A 19,838-nucleotide genomic window follows, 5' to 3' on the forward strand; every position below is an offset into this window, starting at 1 on the left:
CATTTTCCAGATGAGGAAACTGTGGTCCAGCATTTGGGCAAGTTGCCCAAAGTTGCTGAGCCAGTGAGTGACATAGCCAAGGTTCTGACCAGTCCATTTTGCACCTGCACACCTGTTATGCCCTCTCCCATAAGCTTGGCATTTGTACACTCACACATGCTCATCAGAGCACCTAACCTCACCCCTTCACACACAGTGCAGCATGAAAACATGGGAATTTAGAGTGTGTAGAGCCGGAAAATCTGAGACGGGTGTCAGTTAATTTAGAAAGTTTATTTTGTTAAAGTTGAGGATGCACGCCCATGACAGCCTCAGGAGGTCCTGACGACCTGTGCCCAAGGTTGTCACAGCACAGTTTGGTTTTATACCTTCTAGGGAGACATGAGACATCAATCAAATATGCAAGATGAACATTGGTTTGGTCTGGAAGGGCAGGACAACTCCAACTCTAAAGGGAAGACTCTAATGGGGAGGGAGCTTCCAGGTCATAGGTAGATAAGAGACAGATGGTTGCATTCGTTTGAGTTTCTGGTCAGCCTTTCTAAAGGAGGCAATCAGATATGCATTTATCTCAGTTAGCAGAGGGGTGACTTTGAATAGAACGGGAGGCAGGTTTGCCCTAAGCAGTTCCCAGCTTGACTTTTCCCTTTAGCTTAGGGACGTGGGGGCCCCAAGATTTAGTTTCCTTTCACAAGTGTCTACTGTATGCAACAGGCAAAACAGGAGTTCTTTTCACTTTATAGAACTCCTAGGTCAGGACTAATTGTCTTGCTTTTTTTTTTAACTTTCAAAGATAAAACAGGGCTTCAAAGCCAGAAGAGCTTCACTCCAAAGAGAATGAGAGACAGCAGGTGATTCAAGATCAGGGATTTCATCCTGGCTGGCAGGGTGGTGCGTGGGGGAGCAAATAACTGCAGAGAACCCAGAGGGGGATGACTTCTCCCAGTCTCGGGCCTGGTGAAGGGATAGGAAGAGAACACAGGACCAGAGGCTGGGGTTGGTCACTGGAGCCTGCCTTATGGGAAGCCAGGTTCTCTTTGCCTCAGGTTCTTCTCCTGCCCTTGGTGGCACCAGCAGAAAGGTGACATTCTCAGCAACAAACCACGGCCAGCTCTGCCAATGGTGCTTGATTCAGTGCCCTCACTTGGCCATGCCCTGCGTGTGAGTACTGTGGGTACCAAGATGAGCAAGATCAGGCAGTCTCTGCCCTCCTGGAGCTCCACCCTGGCAGTGAGACAGCTACACACATGCTAACAAGGGCACTCTTGGATTGGACTAGAGTCTGGGTGGGCAGAGAAACTGAGAAGTTGTGGGGAGTGGGACTCTGAAGAAGGAAGTAGAACCAGCTTCCTGGGGATTGCATTTATGTTTTCTTTTAGTCTTGTCTCTCCCTGACTCCATTTATCAAGGACATGTGCTATTAGACCCAGAAGAGACCTCATGTTTTCTGGCCCTCTACCTGCAACAGGGTGTGGAGATCCCATGCATCTCATAGTCTGGGATGTCTTGGGGTGATTCTCACCTCCCCTATTCTTCTAAAGTGCTAATGGGGCAAAAGGTGAGTAAGCAGCAGATGAGGCCCAGGGACTAGGGGCCAGGGGCCTTTGGAGTGGCCAGATGTCCTAGGATTTGTGGTCTAGAGGTCAGATGACCTAGAAAGCCTTTAGAGGTCCTGTCTTTCAGGACTCTCACTTGACAGTTGAAGAAATGGAGGCTCAGAGAGGGGAAGGGTCTTGTCTGGGGCCACAGAACAGGCTAGAACTAGAGCTGCCTTTGGATGACCACTCAGCTTCTGAAGGGACAGTCCTATTCTTCTCTCCTGCCCTCCTGGTCTTCACTTAACATATTCTTGGGGACCTACTGTGTGCCATACACCGTCTGAGCAGTGGAAAACAAAACAGACACAGTCCTGTCCTCTGGCAGTTTATGCTCCCCAGGCTGGTGGAGAAAGGCACTAGATAAGTGGACGCTAAGGGATAAATCACCATAAGGTGTGTTAAGGGCTAAGAAAAGAGAGAAAAGGATGCCCTGCAAGGGAATGATGGGGGATGTAGTTCCAACTGGGTGGTTAGAGAAGATTGCTCTGAGGAAGTGACTGCTTATTTGAGAACTGAGGGGTAAATGCACAAGCCAAGTCAGCAGCATGGATGAGCCCTGAAGTGGGGAAGTGCCTGGGACCTGGGGAGCAGGCAGGAGGCCAGTATGGCCTTGGAAAGTGGGCCAGGGGCAAGCAGTGTTTCATGGGGCTGATGGCATGGGAACCAGTTCCAGTTGGTGAATTCCCTGCCAACACAGAGTGGTGGAGAGGTTTGGCCTTTGGGGTCACATGGGTTGGGGTTTGGGTCCCTGTCCTAGCTGTGCAACATTCGGACAATCTGCCCTCTCTGAGCCTCAGCTTTTTTACCTGTGAGACAGAAAGAGTACCATTATCTAGCTCATGGTCATGGGGATGAAATGAGATGCGGAGTCGGTAATCCCTCTCAGAGCTGGGCATGGGGTAGGTGTTCATGAACAAGAGCTTATGGCTTTCAACAGTGACCAGATCGAGCCTTTGAAGTAGGTTTGTAGTGTCAAGGCCCCATCTTCTGCCTCTGCAGCCTTCTAGGAGGAAGGCGTGGGACTCTGCAGGAAGAAGAGCAGGGGGATCATCCTGATGTCTGGGGAGCTCAATGTAAACCTCCTTACTTGGCTGTCAGTGAGCACTCTAGTGTAGACTCAGGGCCCTCTCATTGATTTTAGCTCTTCACGAAGTCCTAACTATGCAAAAATGAAAATGTACAACAGTTTGTTACATGTAACAATGGATAAAGCTCAGACACGTAATGTTGAGCAAAGGAAGGCAGACTCAGAAGGGTCTGTACTGCTTTATTCCATTTGTGAAAGTTCAAAATGGGCAAAAGGAATCAATGGTGCCAGAAGTCTGAATGGTGGTTATCCTTTGGGGACTAGTGACTGGAAGGGGGCACAAAAGGGATTTCTGGGGTGCTGTATTCTGTTTCTTGATCTGGGTGTCTGTTTCACAGATGTGTTCATTTTATGAGTATTTATATGAAGACATACATGCATATGGGCATTTTCCTGTTTATTAGTCCTTAACTAAAACAGTGTGTAAATATATGTGTGTGTGTATATATATATATATATATGTATTTTTGTTTTGTTTTGTTTTGAGATGAAGTTTCACTCTGTCGCCAGGTTGGAGTGCGGTGGTGAGATCTCAGGGGGAGGGTGCTAGTAGGTAGGCCCAGTGATGGTTTCGTGAACTTCAGCATAGACAACTATTGCATGCACGATGATATAAAGTAATTTAACGTAAGCAGCAGACAATGAAGAGTGATTCCTTGTTTCCTATCCTCCTGCAACCTCCGCCTACCGGGTTCAAGCTATTCTCCTGCCTCAGCCTCCCGAGTAGCTGGGACTACAGATGCGTGCCACCACGCCCAGATAATTTTTGTATTTTTAGTAGAGATGGGGTTTCACCATACTGGCCAGGAAGGTCTCGATCTCTTGATCTTGTGATCCGCCCGCCTCGGCATCCCCCCAAAAATAAATAACCTTTAACTCTACTTCCTGCCCTGGCCTGGTTCACATGTTTCTGATTCCTTTAGAGGCTTTGTCTATCCTTATCCTATGAGTAAGAGCATCTCTGTAGGAAAAGCTTTGGGTGGAAATGGGATACCCTGGCAGAAGCATCCTGCACTCTGCTGGGACCCTCCCTGGCCCTGCGTATTTACCTGATTTCTAGCTTCCAGCGCTGAGTGCAGGCAGTTGGCTGTGCTCACACTTTTGGCACCAGCCCGCTTGGGATGCTGGAGGTTGTCTGCTGTTTCTGGGAGTGTTTGGAGAAACGTTGGCTTGCAGACGTTGGCATCTCCCAGCCTTGGTAGCAATCAGTAGAGCAGAGCAGGGAAACATTAGAGCAGGGCTCATAAAAAGAAACTCATCCAACTCCTCATTTTATAGATGAGGCTAAGGCCAGACAGGAGAAGTGGTGAACTGGTGATAGAACCAGGGTGGGGTCTGGTGGTCTGACTCCTCGCCCAGGACTCTGGCCACCACATCTTAAGGACCCACAAGACACAAAGTCATTTTTCCCTTAATTGGAATGCTTCTGAGCAGTGGGAGAGAATATAAGGGAAGGAAGTCTTTTCTGTTTGTACTTGAGGGTAGTGTAGCACGGTCAAAGTTAGGAGAACCAGACTTTGGGAAGGAGTGATGTTTCTCAGGGGGAGGGTGCTAGTAGGTAGGCCCAGTGATGGTTTCCTGAACTTCTGCATAAACAACTACTGCATGCACGATGATATAAAGTAATTTAATGTTAGCAGCATATAATGAAGAGTGATTCCTTGTTTCCTATCCTTTGATTACTTTCCTTTACTTAGATGGATTTTTTTTTTTTTTTTTGGTTGGTTTGTTTGTTTTTGTGAGATGGAGCCTCACTCTGTCACCCAGGCTGGAGTGCAGTCGCATGATCTCACTTCACTGCAACCTCTGCCTCCCGAGTTCAAGCGATTCTCCTGCCTCAGCCTCCTGAGTAGCTGGGATTACAGGCACCCACCACCATGCCTGGCTAATTTTTGTACTTTTAGTAGAGACGGGGTTTCACCATGTTGGCCAGGTTCATCTCAAACTCCTGACCTTAGGTGATCTGCCTGCCTCGGCCTCCCAAAGTGCTGGGATTACAGGAGTGAGCCATCGCACCGGACCAGATTTTCTTTACTTACATTATATTAACATAAAATCATAAGATGTTTCTGTTGAGCTGGGTTTCAACAAAAATTTAATCCAAATCTACCATTTTATAGATGAGGAAAGTGAGGCCCATAGAGGGGAGGTTATTTGTCTAAGGTTGTAAACAAGAATTGGAGGAAGTAGAACTCAAAGGCAGAACCTTCTTAACTTCTGTGCTGGTTTAAAAAAAATAAAGAAAGAAAGAGATAAGAACTTATTTAAATCTACATCCAACCTTTATCCATAGCCCCCAATTCTCTTAAGGATCTTACCTTACCATTACCCCACATGTCACCTCTGCCCTGAAGAAGACAGCAACCATATAATTGCTACCACTTAGAAGAGGCTCATGTATGCAAGACACCCTGCCAGACACCCAACCTGCAGTCTCCTTGGGTGGGGATGAGAGACTTCGGTGGGGAAAGGAGCCTCTGCACTAAAGCCTCAGCCTTCCTGAACGTGGACAAAAGATTCCCTGAGGCAGTCATGTTGATGGGGGTAGGGGGTAGCCAGCCTGGAGTCTCCCAGTGGGATCATCTGTGGTTAAGATCAGCCACCACACATTCAGCTTAGTCAGGACAACCTCTTTGGGGAAAGAAACAACATCCTCTAGGAAATTTGTGACGTTCAAATTTTCCCAGGTTGGGTTCAATAGCCCAGTCTAGCCACACAGGGCACTATAGAAAACAACAAACGTAGGTGTTAGATTTACTCATCTCAGCCCTTGGCAAAAGAGCTTCTAAGACTAACCCTGAAGCAAGGGGGCTTTATGATCCCTTTTAAACTAAAAAGATGTTTGTTTATTATAGAAGTTATTCAAGGTGAGACGGGGGTGGTGGCTCACACCTGTAATCCCAGCACTTTGGGAGGCCGAGGCAGGCGGATCGCCTGAGCTCAGGAGTTTGAGACCAGCCTGGACAACATGGTGAAACCCTGTCTCTACTAAAAATACAAAAATTAGCCGGGCGTGGTGGCCTGCGCCTGTAATCCCAGCTACTCGGGAGGCTGAGGCAGGAGAATCGCGTGAACCCGGGAGGCGGATGTTGCAGTGAGCCGAGATAGCGCCACTGCACTCCAGCCTGGGCAACAGAGTCAGACTCTGTCTCAAAAAAAAAAAGTTATTCAAGGTGAATGTCATAAAATTATGAAGTGTATAAAGTAAAAAGTAGACTCCCTCTGCCCTCTTGCCGAGTCTCATACCTCACAGGTAGACTTTGATGGTAATTTTCTTCTATTGCCATTCAGAACCTTTCTAAGTGAAGCAAGTGTATGTGTGGACAGAGGGGACCACATGACCATAATGGTCAACAACTTGCTTTTCTCACTTAATGAAATCTGTTGAATATGTTTTTATAGCAGTGCAGGTAGATCTGTGAGACTTATTTTGGATGAATGGTTTTTTTAAATTAATAAATTTAAGGCTGGGTGCTGTGGCTCACACCTGCAATCCCAGCACTTTGGGAGGCCAAAGCAGGTGGATCACCAGGTGGGGAGTTAACCCAGCAGCTATTTTCCTTTCTTCCCTTCCCCTCCCCCTCCCCCTGCCCGGGGTCTCTCTGTTACTCAGGCTGGAGTGCAGTGGTTCAATCATGGCTCATTGCAGCCTCGACCTCCTGGGCTCAAGCAATCCTCCCACCTCAGCTTTCCAAGTAACTGGGACTACAGGCATGTGCCACCATGACTAGCTAATTTAATTTTTTTTTTTTTTTTTGAGACAGAGTCTCCCTCTGTTTCTAGGCTGGAGTACAGTGGTGCCATCTTGACTCACTGCAACCTCCACCTCCTGGGTTCAAGCAATTCTCATGCCTCAGCCTCCCAACTAGCTGGGATTACAGGTGTGTACAACCATGCCTATCTAATTTTTTTATTTTTAGTAGAGATGGGGTTTCACCATGTTGGCCAGATTGGTCTCAAACTTCTGACCTCAGGTGATCTGCCCACCTCAGACTCCCAAAGTGCTGGGATTACAGGCATGAGCCACCACACCCACCTAATTTTACAATTTTTTGTAGGGACAGGGTTTTACCATGTTACCCAGGCTGGTCTTGAACTCCTGGGCTCAAGCAGTCCTCCTATTTTGGCCTCTCAAAGTGCTGGGATTATAGGCATGAGCTACCACACCTGCCTATTTTTATTTCTGAATCTTGCCTACTGATCTTTGCAGGGGTATTTCTCATACCCACAGACCTCCTGCCCTTTGCAGCTACTGTGTCACATGCATTTGCATGTAGTTCACATTCCCCCAAGTGCTAAGCGGGGGCAGGTTGGAGAGGCTGGGCCGATTAGCACTAATGGCCCTATAAGAGCCAGTGATGAGATGAGACTTATCTGGCAGTTGTTTATCAACTCTTTGAAAGCAGGTTCAGAGCTTTTCTCCTATTTGGAATATCACTGCAGCACTCAGACAGAGGCCAGAGGCCCCCAAAATGTATGTGACTTATCTTTGCTTTTGCTGTTTCCTCACTTTTAGAAAAATTATACTTTTTCTTCAAGGTCCAGATCAAACACGGTCACTCTGACAAAAGCGGCCATGCCCCGTCCCATCTATCCCACTCCCTTCTGTCAGATTTAATTACCTCTTATTCTGGACCACGTCTCTGATCATACTTCATGTTACACATAGGGTTTTCCTGGTCATCCTCCCTGTTGGACTGAAGGTTTCCAGGCTGGGCTCCTGTGTACATCAGCTTTTATCCATCCATCTCCTCTGCTGTGGTGTCCAGCCCAGGCCTTTTATACTTGATAAGTGCTTAACACCCACAGACACCCATAAGTTAACTGTAGAACATCTGGGATCTGCCTTGAGTTAAATTTAAATCTAAGGCAGAAAACCTCAGCCAAGCAAGCTCACGGCCCCCATAAACCCTGGAATTCGTGAATGTCCAGGATTCCCCAAACACAACGTGGGAAACAAAACACAGAAATTACTTCTAATTACTGAACATACATTATTGTGTTTAATTCTTATAACACCTTGTGAAGTAGTTATTATTCCCATTTTATAGATGAAAAAACTCAGTCTCCAAAATTTTAGGTAACTGGTCCAAGAAAGACAAACCTACCTCATCAAGGAGATGCCAAGTGGACATGTTTGTGATTGGAGAGGCACAAAAATCCCAGGCCAGGGTAGTGAACTGGGCTTTGCCCAGAGGAAGTTTCTGGCTTTTATTTCCGACATTCTTTGAAATTTTCTGCGTCACACAGAGTGAATTTTTTATTAAATTATAGAATTAGGCTGAGGCGAGAAGATCGCTTGAGGTGGGGCAATCCTCCCACCTCAGTTTCCTGAGTAGCTAGGGCTATAGGCACGTGCCCTAGACTTTGATAATTTTAAATTTTTTTGTAGAGATGGGTGTCTTACTGTATTGCCCAGGCTGATCTTGACCTCCTGGCCTCAAGCGATCTTCTCACCTCAGCCTAATTCTATAATTTAATAATAATCAATCCAGGAGATTCTTCAGAGGTCATCTATTATAGTAAAGGCCCAGGGCTCAGGGTGGTTGAGGGTGAGTAGGGGTGGGGGGGGGTCAAAGAGTTTGTCAGTAAAAGGGGCTGGAAGGCGAGGAAGGGAGACAGGGCAGATATATCCATAGGGCAGCAGTGAGGACCACACCAGGCCACCAAATTCCCTTGGTGGGATTCCATCCTGCAGCCTTGATGAGGTTCTTAAACGCATGAGACTTACAGTCACAGGACTATGGCCCAATTCAGGGTTGGGGAGTGGCCACAAACAGGAGAGGCAGGTAAGGGGAGCAGCAGCCCTGTCAACATCTAGGTGCAAGGGTATCATATTTACATCATCTTTGGTCCTGTCAACACCACAACAGACTTTGGTTTTTGCTTTTGGTTTTGGTTTTTGGAGACAGAGTTTTGCTCTGTCACCCAGGCTAGAGTGCAGTGGCATCATCTCAGCTCACTGCAACCTCTGCCTCCTGGGTTCAAGCGATTCTCCTGTCTCAGCCTCCCCAGTAGCTGGGGCTATAGGCACCTGCCAAGTACAGCTAATATTTGTATTTTTAATAGAGACCTGGTTCCACCATGTTGGCCAGGCTGGTTTCCAACTCCTGACCTCAAGTGATCTGCCCGCCTCGGCCTCCCAAAGTGCTGGGATTACAGGTGTGAGCCATTGCGCCCAGCCATACAGCAGACTTTAGAAAGAGGGGTGTCAGAGAGGGGCTCCCTACACTGGTCCTCCTGAGGGGTATAGGGAACTATGAGCTGGCTGAATGTAAAACGGTACAAGTGACCTCTTGTTACTCAGGTTGTAGACTGAGAGCTAGATGAACTTGGTTAATAGCAAGGAAACCTCCTCCACCACAGCAGCACCCTAGACAAGCTGGTGGTTTCCAAAAGGTTAGTGAGTGTGTGTGGATATGTGTGTGTGAAGGAGCTCATGAGTACGTGCACATCTGTACTGTATGTAGGTCACTATCACAGTCAACAATAAATATTCTTGGGCACCCACTGTGTGTCAGGGAGGAGACTTAGGGCTCAGGCCTTGCCCCAGAAGAGCTAAGGCTCAGTTGGGGCACAGGAGTACTCTCCTCCTAAGCAAATGAAATGAGATGTACTAGACCATGTGCTAATAGTGGAACCCAAAAACACGTTCCAGGAGATCAGAGGAGGAAGCTATCACCCTGGGTGGGGCAGGGTCTAATCCAGGAGAGAGGCCGGTAACTACCTCAAGGGTAAGGGCTCTGCCACAACCAAGGAACAGAGGCCCAGGCTTGCGCAAGAGGGCACATGGAGAGGGTGAAGGGATGGGGCTGCCAGGAGGACTGACGACTACAAGGGGCCCTGGGTGACAGAGGCTGTGGATGAGAGAGGGAGGTGCTTTCATCACCCATTGTTAGGAAAACAAAGCACAAAGCCACTCAAACAAAGTGGCTGCATTGCACAGCTTGAGTTAGAAGCTCAGCACACAGTGCAAATCGCTTGCCCTAAGGGTAGGTCTCATTGAGCTCTGTCTGCATTATGGAAACTGTAAGAGCTGGGGGCGGGGGGCAGTGCTTCTGTGGGGGATATGGAAACCACCAGTGTGCCTGTATCTTCTGGAGAGCCTTGCTTTTCTACTGATTTATTGCCAGTGTGTACGTTTTGTGTTGGATTGTTGTTTTTTGACTCCATGTTGTTTTTAAATGTGTACCTTTCCACAAATCCACAGTTCATCTACTTAAAAATATTTTTGTTTGGAAATAATTTGAAATGTGATAAAAAAAAAGTTGTAAGAATAACAAAACTCCCATATACCCTTGACCTATATGTACCAGTTTTTAACATTTTGTCATTTCTGTCTCTCTCCTCCCCTTCTATACCTGCCTCCTTTCCTCCTTCCTTCTTTTCATCTGTGGGTTATCTGTTTGTCTGTCTGTCTACCTGCCTACCTACATATCCATCCATCCTAGTTTCTGAACCATTTGAGAATAGGTTGCAGACATTATGCCTCTTCACCCCTTAATACTTCACTATGGATTTCCTAGTGAAGTGTTAAGTACATGGACGTTCTCTTTCATAACCACTATACAGTTACAAATTCAGGCATTTAATACCGATAAAATATTTTTACCTAAGCTATCACTCTTGCTCTAATTTTGTCAGTTTTCTTATTAATGTTCTTTATAGCTGTTTTTCTCCATGCAGTGAAAGATCCAGGGCAGGATCATGTGTTGCATCTTGTTGTTATATGTCTCTAGTCTCCTTTAACTGGGAACAGCCTTTCTTTGACTTTCATGACACTAACATTTTTAAAGACTACTGCACTATTAAAAAATAAATAGGGTCGGGTGCAGTGGTTCATGCCTGTAATCCCAGCACTTTGGGAGGCTAAGGTGGGCAGATCACTTGAGGTCAGGAGTTCGAGACAAGTATGGCCAACATGGCGAAACCCCATCTCTACTAAAAATACAAAAATTAGCCAGGTGTGGTGGTGCATGCCTGTAGTCCCAGCTACCCAGGAGGCTGAGGCCAGAGAATCACTTGAACTCCAGAAGTGGAGGTTGCAGTGAGCTGAGATAGCACCTCTGTACTCCAGCCTGGGCAACACAGTGAGATTCCATCTCAAAAAATATAAACACATAGATAGATAGATACAGTTTAGGTACTTCTGTTAACTTCATAATAGTCTATCCAGATATGCCCAATTTAGGTAACTTTCCCCTATTATTTCTCACTGCTAAAAATATTGGTGTTTCGATGAATATATTTGTTTAATTTCCTCTCTGCATTATTTTGGTTGGGTGTATTCCCAGAGATTGCAAGCCAGGTCAAAGGTTATGACTTATTTCCTTAATGGTTTAAACTGGAAATAGTGAATCACTTTACAGTGTCATCAGCATGTACTTATTTCCTTGTGGCTTTGCCAATACTCTTTTATTGTTTTTATGTATTTTTGGTAGCTTATAAATATTGTAAAGATACATTAACATTTTCACTGTGGGGAAATTTAAAGTAGTTCAAGTTTTCTGTACTTTGTCCTTAATTTTAAACCATATTCTCTCCTGCACTTTACTTTTCTTCATGGTGTTTGCATTTCATTTTTATCTTTTCTTTTCTTTTCCTTTTTTTTTTTTTTGAGATAGGATCTTGCTCTGTCACCCAGGCTGGAGGGCAGTGGCGTGGTCACAGCTCAGTGCAGCCTCTGACCTCCTTGGGTTCAGGCGATCCTCCCACCTCAACCTCTTGAGTAGCTGGGACTGCAGGCATGTGCCACCACACCTGGCTAATCTTTGGAGTTTTTGTTTTGTTTTGAGACAGAGTCTTACTCTGTTACCCAGGCTGGAGTGCAGTGGCACAATCTCAGCTCACTGCAACCTCCACCTCCCAGGTTCAAGTGATTCTCCTGTCTCAGCCTCCCAAGTAGGTAAGATTACAGGCATGCACCACCACACCCAGTTAGTTTTTTAGTATTTTTAGTAGAGACAGGGTTTCACCATGTTGGCCAGGCTGGTCTCGAACTCCTGACCTCAGATGACCCACCTGCCTTGGCCTCCCAAAGTGCTGGGATTACAGGCATGAGCCACCGCACCTGGCCTCATGTTTTGTATTTTTTATAGAGACAGGGTTTTGTCATGTTGCCCAGACTGGTCTTGAACTCCTGGGCTCAAGTGATCTGCTTGCCTTGGCCTCCCAAAGTGCTGGGATTACAGGCAGTGAGCCACTATGTAAGTCACCATTATATTTTAATGGATATTTTGAAGTTCCAGTAGCAACACAAGATAGGTAAGGCAAACATAATAGTTCCCATTTTGTAAGTGATAAAAAGGAGGCTCAGAGGCTCTACCCAACCCAGGCCAGTCAGGACTAAAGGCAGAGCTCTTCCCTATAGACTGATGGTGTCACCTTTCTTCTCCGAGAAGTAGAGTATACATGTCTTTAAGGGGTCTAGAACTCCTGCCAGGGGGTCTGCTCCTTTGTCTCTGCTTTTAGAAGCTGGCTCACAGGATTTTCTTAGGAAGTTTTCTGAGAGAATACCATTGGGAGAAGCGGGTGCTTCGGATGGGGAGTGCTTTTGAGAGGGCAAAAGGGAGAGCTTCTGTCCTCCACCTTGCTAGGGAAACCAAAATGAGGCTTAAGAGGTCCCTATCAGGCCGGGTGTAGTGGCTCACTCCTGTAATCCCAGCACTTTGGGAGGTGGAGGTGGGCAGATAGCTTGAGCCCAGGAGTTTGAGATGAGCCTGGCCAACATGGCGAAACCCTGACTCTACGAAAAATACAAAAATTAGCCTGGTGTGGGGCTGAGGTGGGAGGATCACTTGAGCCTGGAAGGCAGATGTTGTAGTGAATGGAGTTCATACCACTGCACTCCAGCCTGGGCAACAGAGTGAGAGACTCTCTCAAAAAAAGAAATTAATTAAAAAAAAAAAAGAGGTACCCTATCACCTCAGCTGTAGCAAAGCACCCCAGGGCTCTGGTAGGGAAGGTGGGAGGTTGTGTGAGACCCCGCAGCTTCCAGAGCCTTCCACAGAGTGGATGGCTCAGCCCCCAGCCTCTCTTCTCAAGATTGCCCCTCACCCCCAGTCAGCCATCTACAGGGTCTAGAACCAGGAACTTTCACCTGCAAGGGCTCCTACATTGTTGAGTGTGGGACACAGAAAACTATAGCCCCACAGCCAAAATCAGGCCAGCGCCCTGTGTGTGAAAATCAGGCCAGCGCCCTGTGTGTGAATGGCCCTGGAGCTAAGATTGGCTTTTACAGAGGAATGTTTCCAATAGATTTGATGATAGAGAATGCTAACTTCAGACCCCAATTAAGCAAAATGTCCATCCCCACAATGTCCATATTTCCATTCTTCTCATTGGAATATCTGTATTATAAAAACAAAATAAAACTCAATTATTACATTTTGAATTTCATTAATTAATGAATTAAAAACTTTAAAACTTGTGGAAATTCCATTTTCTCCTTTGTTATACAGATGCCTACATAATAGCCTACATTTTGCTTCTTGGTTTGCAATACGTCAAATATTTACCATCTGGTCCTTTGCAGAAAAGGTGTGCTACTCCTGATCTACTCCAGTAGGGTCTACCATTGAAGCAGCAAAACTGTAAAAGTAATTTATGATGGAATGGGGTGCAGATCAAAGTGAAGGTGCAGTGTTGGGAAAGGAGGATGCAGCGGTGAGCAGAGGCCGCCTGCCCCTCGCCCTGACATCCCTCCAGGGACTCAGGGCCCTGGGAAGCCCAGAAGCACTGTCCACCTAGGTCAATCCTGCCCTCTTCGGAGTGTGGGTAGGAAGAAGAAAGGGAGCTCTGGATATTGGGGATCGAGTGTCTCCTCTATACCTGGCTCTGCCCTGCACTAAGCTCTGAGGTATGTTACCTGGCTTCATCCTCTTGCAGTCCTATGGGATTATAGATATTTTTCCCTTTTTACAGATGAGGAAGCTGAATCTTAGAGATTGAACTAACTTACCTTGGTAAGTGTCTGAGCTGGGATTTAAACCTATGACTTCTGACTCCTGGTCCAGTGCTCTCTTTGAAGTACCAAGTTGCCTAGAATTTTCTTTCTGTCTGTGACCCTGGGATCCCCTCCAGAGAACAGGGAAGGTGTCTGGGGGTCCTGGTGGTTTACTGGGGAGCCTGCTGAGGGTCCAGTTGTCCTGTGTCTAATCCATTTCCAGGGCTGGCACTGCCTCCCTGCTCACCTCCACCTCCTTGCTGGTAGCTTCTAACCCTGAGGCCTTAGGACCCTGATCTTGAATCCTGAAATGCCCCTGGTGGCCTGGCCACAGGGCCTGAAGGGTGATGAAATATCCTCCCCTCCTTGGGGTGAGTTTTATTTAGCACCTTGGGAGCAGGCCCCACTAGTTGAACTTGACTGCTCAGGGCTGTGGTGTGGCTCTAGTTGGTAAAGCATTCCTCCCTGTCTATGTTTTGCAGGCTAAGAGACAAGATGGACTGGGCAGAGGAGAGAAGGGCAGTGGAGAGACCTAGGCAGAAGGACAGGCTCAAGGCAGGACAGCCTGGCAGTGACTGTTTTGGGCATTGGAATCACCAGGTCCAAGTTTGATCCTGGCTCTGCCCCTATGAGCTCCTTGATGCTTTGAACTTGTAGGCTCTGTTTCTTCATCGTAAGATGGTTGCTATCTCACGGGGTTGTTGAAATACCACATGTGGAATCTGAGTCTCTTCTTTTCCAGCTTTCTGGGGTCTCCATCCTTTAATGTCCAAATAAGAACAAGCATTCCATTCCAGGCAACAGGAAGTCCTGCTCCCCAACCCAGGCTTTCCGAGCCTCACCAGGGCATGCTCACATCTTCCTCCATGCCCAAGGCCCTTGCAACTTGAGGATCACTTTCCTCCTTCGAGACAAGGCTGCACCGCCTCTGTGACCCTGGAGTCTCAGGCAAGGACCCTGGCCCATTTCTGAGTCCCTCCCTTGCCACTGAGACTAGTTGCAGGATGAACTGATTTTCATCTAAGGCTTGGGGTTGACGAGAGGAATTGCTGCACAGAGAAGGAAATGGCTTAAAGTTGGGTAACAAAACCTCTGCTTCTTTGACTTCTGACCTCTGCTGTGATACTAGGGCCTTCCAGGACCCCAGCCTAGGCCCCAGATCTGCTACCATCCTTTATACTTACCACACAAGGGAGACTCCCCTTTTCTTTCACATAGGCAGTTAAACTCCTTGTTGTTGCGGCACCTCCCTGAGTGGACCCCAGGCCTCTCTTTTGCAGAACCAAAGGTCCTTTAAAGTTTTTCTTAAATAAAAAGCCATCTCTGACACCCACACAATGCAGTCTTTTGCCTCCTGTAGCAGATGGTAATGGTTTTGAGCAGCCTTTCAAAATAACACCTTTTCCATTCCTGCCACAGATGTAAGGGACATAGCGTGGCACGTGAGAAGTGCCCAGCAAATGGTTGCAGATATCAACATCATTTCCTTAAAGGCCCAGTGGTCATCAGTTGTTTTGAAGAGTTCACAGGGAGGAGTTGCAGTGAGGCCCTGGCATCGGTATTTTTTATATGCCCCAGTTTGAGCAGAATGTACAACTGGATCCACCATCAGTTCTTCAAAATGGTACTTGAGACACATCAGAGGCTCTCAGAGATGTTAGTTTATTCCTTTCCTCCCTTGATTGAGTGAGTCGGTTTATTATCCTCTGTCCCAACTCTGTTAATTCTCTCTCTTTGCCTTTGCTCACATTAGACATCTGCTGGGATCTGCCCTTCCCCCACCATATATGTGTCTACCACACCCAACAGTGACTCCACAAGCCAATTCCTTTATGGCTTCTCGGTTTACTTCCCACTCCTAGGTGTATCCTTTCAGTGGCCACCTTTTCCTTAGAGTCCTATGTTCATCTAGGTCTCACCCATGCATTGAGCCCTACTCAAGTTCTGCTTCCTCTGGGAAGCCTGCCCTGACTACTGCAGGCAGGGTTGGGCAAGCCTGTTCTGTGTTCCCACAGCATGTTGTGAATATTCCTGTTGTCATTCTTTGCCTGAGAGTCAGCTTTCACCCTCCTCCATATCGCCCCTTGACAAAGAGAAGAGACTCTCTAAACTCTTGCTGAATGAAGGATGAATAAGTTAAGATGGCAGCAACTAAAAGGGAAGGTAAAGAGATGGTGAGGATTGTATACTGGTACCTACAGTGAGTCTCCCAGCACTTTTGCCAGAAAATTTGTGGCAGAGATACCCTAAGAAGGTTTGGAAAGAGTCATTTCTCATCATGCTATCTTAGAATTTAGACTAGAAGGGCCCCAAGATATCATCTATCTAACCCCCTTTGATGAACTGTGAACTCTTTTAGGGCTTGAGCTAGAATACACACAAGTAGTCTTCACTTGGCCTTGCTCTGTCACCCAGACTGGAGTGCAGTGATGCGATCTCGGCTCACTGCAACCTCTGCCTCCTGGGCTCAAGAGATCCTCCCACTTCAGCCTCCTGAGTAGCTGGGACTGTAGATGCACATGACCACACTCAGCTAATTTGTGTTATGTTTTTGTAGAGACGGCATCTCGCCATATTGCCTAGGCTGGTCTTGACCTTCTGGGCTCAAGTGTTCACCTGCCTCAGCCTCCCAAAGTGCTGAGATTACAGGTTTGAGCCACCATGCCCATTGGGCTGTGAACTCTTTAGGATCATTTAAAAATTTTAAGTAGTCAGTTCTTTACAGAAGTAGTCACCATGCACAAGGGAACTCATCTGTTGGGTGAAGTGAAGAATACTTGTATGTATTCTAGCTCAAGCCCTAATTCCAGCTAATGCTGTCTTTAGGAAGCTCTTCTCAGAAATAAGTCTAGGAAACCTTTGCCTAATGCTTTGAAGAAAATGACTGTTAACAGAAAAAAATAACTTAAACTATTTAAATATTAATAATTGCAGATGCTCTTTTAGTAATAACGGTGTTGTACATTTCTTTTTGCCTCTGTGAGATCACCCAATAGCCACTACCTATAGCATTGCCAAGATTAGTTCCCTTGTTGATATTCATCAGCATTTGGATGATTACCCTTGGAAAATTGTACTCTGTGCCTGTCGTTTGTGTTTCTAATATGTTTCCCTTCCCTTTTTGTTACCTTACTTTCCTCTTCCTGGGTAAGTGCTTCCAGACCAACGTCCAGGCCATCTCTAACCTATCCAGAGTCTGATACAGAGTCAGGAAAGTGGCTGGCAGATTAAACTGAATGATGTGACCAACTTAGTCTCCTTGCTTTGCCCACTCTGCTGCCAAACTTACCTCCCAGTACTTCCAAGCTTTCTCCTCTCTAGCTGCTTAGTCTAACCCTTTTTATGAGATGTTCTTTTCCTCCTTTCTGTCTCTTCTTGCTTACCTAATTCTTACCTAATTCTACTTAGTTCTCAAGTCCAGTGAAAATACTTCCTGTCCCTCTGAGGCCTTCCCACGGGTTCTTCCTTCCAGCCCCATCTATCCCTCCAGCTTTGAGCATCCATAGCCCTTAGTGTCTGTGCCTCATACACAGTTATTCCAAAGTAGAAGGTGTTCTGGGGATTCATTCTGTATTTCAAGCCAGATTGTGAGCCCATTGAGGATGGGGCCACATTTTATCCTTCTTTGTGTCCCTTCCACCTTTGGCATATGGCTGGATCCACAGTAGGCACTCAACGAGCACAGGGACTGGTACAGCCGTCAGCTGTGCTTAGCCAGCTTTGAGGCCCCAAGGGCGCTCAGCTTGTGTCCACAAGCCCAGGAGAAGGTAGAAATTCAGCAGCAGCATTTTCATCAAGGCCCTGCTCACATGAGCTTCTTTATTTTCTTGCCTGGAGGGGATGGGGCAAGGGAACAGACCAAGTGTGCAGAGCTACTTGGCATCCCAGCAACTGTATGGAATGCTCACTCGCGCTCCCTTTCATGTGCCAGAGTCACCCCACATTGCAGTATCATCCTGTGCTGATGTGAGCCTGGGGGCCCCTGTCCTGTTCCTCCAGAAAGTGACTGAAACTGAACCCTGCTGAAGTGCCTCCTCCCAGGAGAAGATGCCAGGGCTTCCTCTTGTGGGCAGGGTCTGATCTCAACTGAGGGGAAAGATGAAGAGAAATTTTGTTGCCATGGATGTTCTAGATCGGGGTTGTGGCTTTCTTTAAGGCTAATGATAAGAGGAGTAGAAAGACTTATCTGTGGCATCTGGCCCATTACCATGGACTTGGAGTAAAGAACTTGCTTCATATCCCACTTTGGCTACTAATACGTTAATGCACCTGGGCAAGGCACTTTCTGTCTCTGGGCCACGAGGCATTTTGGTAGCAGCAGTGAGACCTGAATGTGGGTCTTTGCACTCCAGGTCCTTTGCCCTTTCCATTACTCCACAGAAACACTATAGGCATTTGGTATCATACCAAGTTACCTATCCTTTCCCTTTTGATTTATTCCTTCTAGTACCTGAGGTGCTTTTGAGAACAGGGACTTTCTTTAGAGGCCTGCTGTCAAGGGGCTACCCTGACGTCATTCCATGATTCTCCTACATTTCCTTTCTGTAAATATTTTTCTTTAAGCCTAGATTTCTTTGTGCTATCAAATGAGTGTGTCTGTTTTGTCAACTATAAATCCTTCCCAGAAGAGATGGGCAAAGTAGTGCTGCTTTGGTGAAGCAAGCGATACCTTTCCATAGTTGGTGCTTAATAAAAATCTGTGATGTGAATGAATAAATGACAGCAAGAGGCAAGAGAATTGATGATGCCATGGTATCACCTTAATCATTACTTCGAGAGAACATGCCACTCTTGGGGAAGACCCCCTATGAAATTGACCATCTCAGAGCAAGTGCCCAGTTTCCAGTCCTGATGAAGTGGGTTCTGTCCCCCACTGCCTTCTCAGCTGTTTCTTCGTGTTGATGCATTCAACAAGGCAGTGCAATAAGAGTGTGCTGGCGTAGGAGAGAAAGGAGTCCTGGCTTTGACTCTGTAGCTGCATGTGCTTAGGCAAGTCCTAAGTTTCCTTTCCCCACCTCTAACATGTAAGTGCCTTCTGGCACTTAGCGTCCTGCAACTTCACGATTATGTGAAGTGTTCTTGCTGGGCCATGGGCTGTCTACTCAGCTGGGGCAGGAATCAGTCATCTAGAGCTATGGCTTATGGCACAGTAAAGCCTGCGGGTGCCACTGAGACTGCTTCTGCTGAGATTAGACACAGCGGTTTGGCACCAAGTCTGTGACCAGTGGCTGTTTTTAGCAACATGGCTAGTAAATATTGACTCTGTGGCATGAAAATGGAAAGCAGAGATGACTATGTCAACTCACTCAGAGGATAGAAGTTCACCTACCTCTGATAAGATGTAGTTATGCAGCGCGTAGGTGTGTCACTAATAAATAAGTTGTTTGGGGGCAGGGAGAATGGAAAACAAGACAAGGAAGCATTCCATGGGCAATTAACAGATGCTTTCCTGTCTGCACTGTCTGGCTGGCTTATTCATTTCTTCACTTTAAAATGAATGGATACCTACGTACACACAGGCATATACAAAAAAAAAAAGGCTAGAAAGAAATACACGAAAGCATTCACTGCGGCATTCTCTAGAGACAGTGAAATTGCCACAGATTTGTGCTTTCAAATACTTTTTCTCTTTTCCTCATGGTCTACAATGAGCACATATTACTTTTATAATCTGAAAAGGACAATGTATTAGACATAAGATGATTCTTTCTGAAGAGTCTGAAGGAGCTTTCAGAATCATGCAAGTACCTCAGACCTTTGTGTTTTGCCTACTGGACACTGGGTAGTACCATAGTTATCAAAAGAGAAAAGTCCATGTAAGAGAAGCTACTCTTTTGAATAAATCCTGATCTAAGTGTGTTTACTGATTTATATCCATAAAAGCAGATGTGGTGGGAAAATATTGCAATCGTATAAGATTTCAGAATCTTTTTCTGTGTAAACAGACACTTAACTGCTTTGAGTGCATTCTGTACTTCACAGCAGTTAGCTCCGCTTGGCCCATAAGTGGGCAGGTCTGAGACAAGGCACTCTGGTAAATGGTTGCATGTGACCTGAAGGTGGAAGGAACTGGTTCTGGAGGATTGACTAGACCTCAGGGTTTGGAGTGTTGGGGTGGGAATAGGAGTGAGAATGGCATTATAGTAGTAATTATCACTGGTTAAGCACCAACCGAACACCAGGCACCATCCACATATTGTTATAACCT

The 19,838-nt window shown here is 46.4% G+C and overlaps 1 protein-coding gene across 5 annotated transcripts in view; it reads left to right on the forward strand.

The window, feature by feature from the left end:
* Window positions 1–19,838, forward strand: part of DAPK2 (death associated protein kinase 2) — a 141,225-nt gene that overhangs the window by 6,990 nt on the left and 114,397 nt on the right. The window lies entirely within an intron of this gene.

This window comes from Piliocolobus tephrosceles, chromosome 6 (genome assembly GCF_002776525.5).
Source record: "Piliocolobus tephrosceles isolate RC106 chromosome 6, ASM277652v3, whole genome shotgun sequence".
Lineage (NCBI taxonomy): Eukaryota > Metazoa > Chordata > Mammalia > Primates > Cercopithecidae > Piliocolobus > Piliocolobus tephrosceles.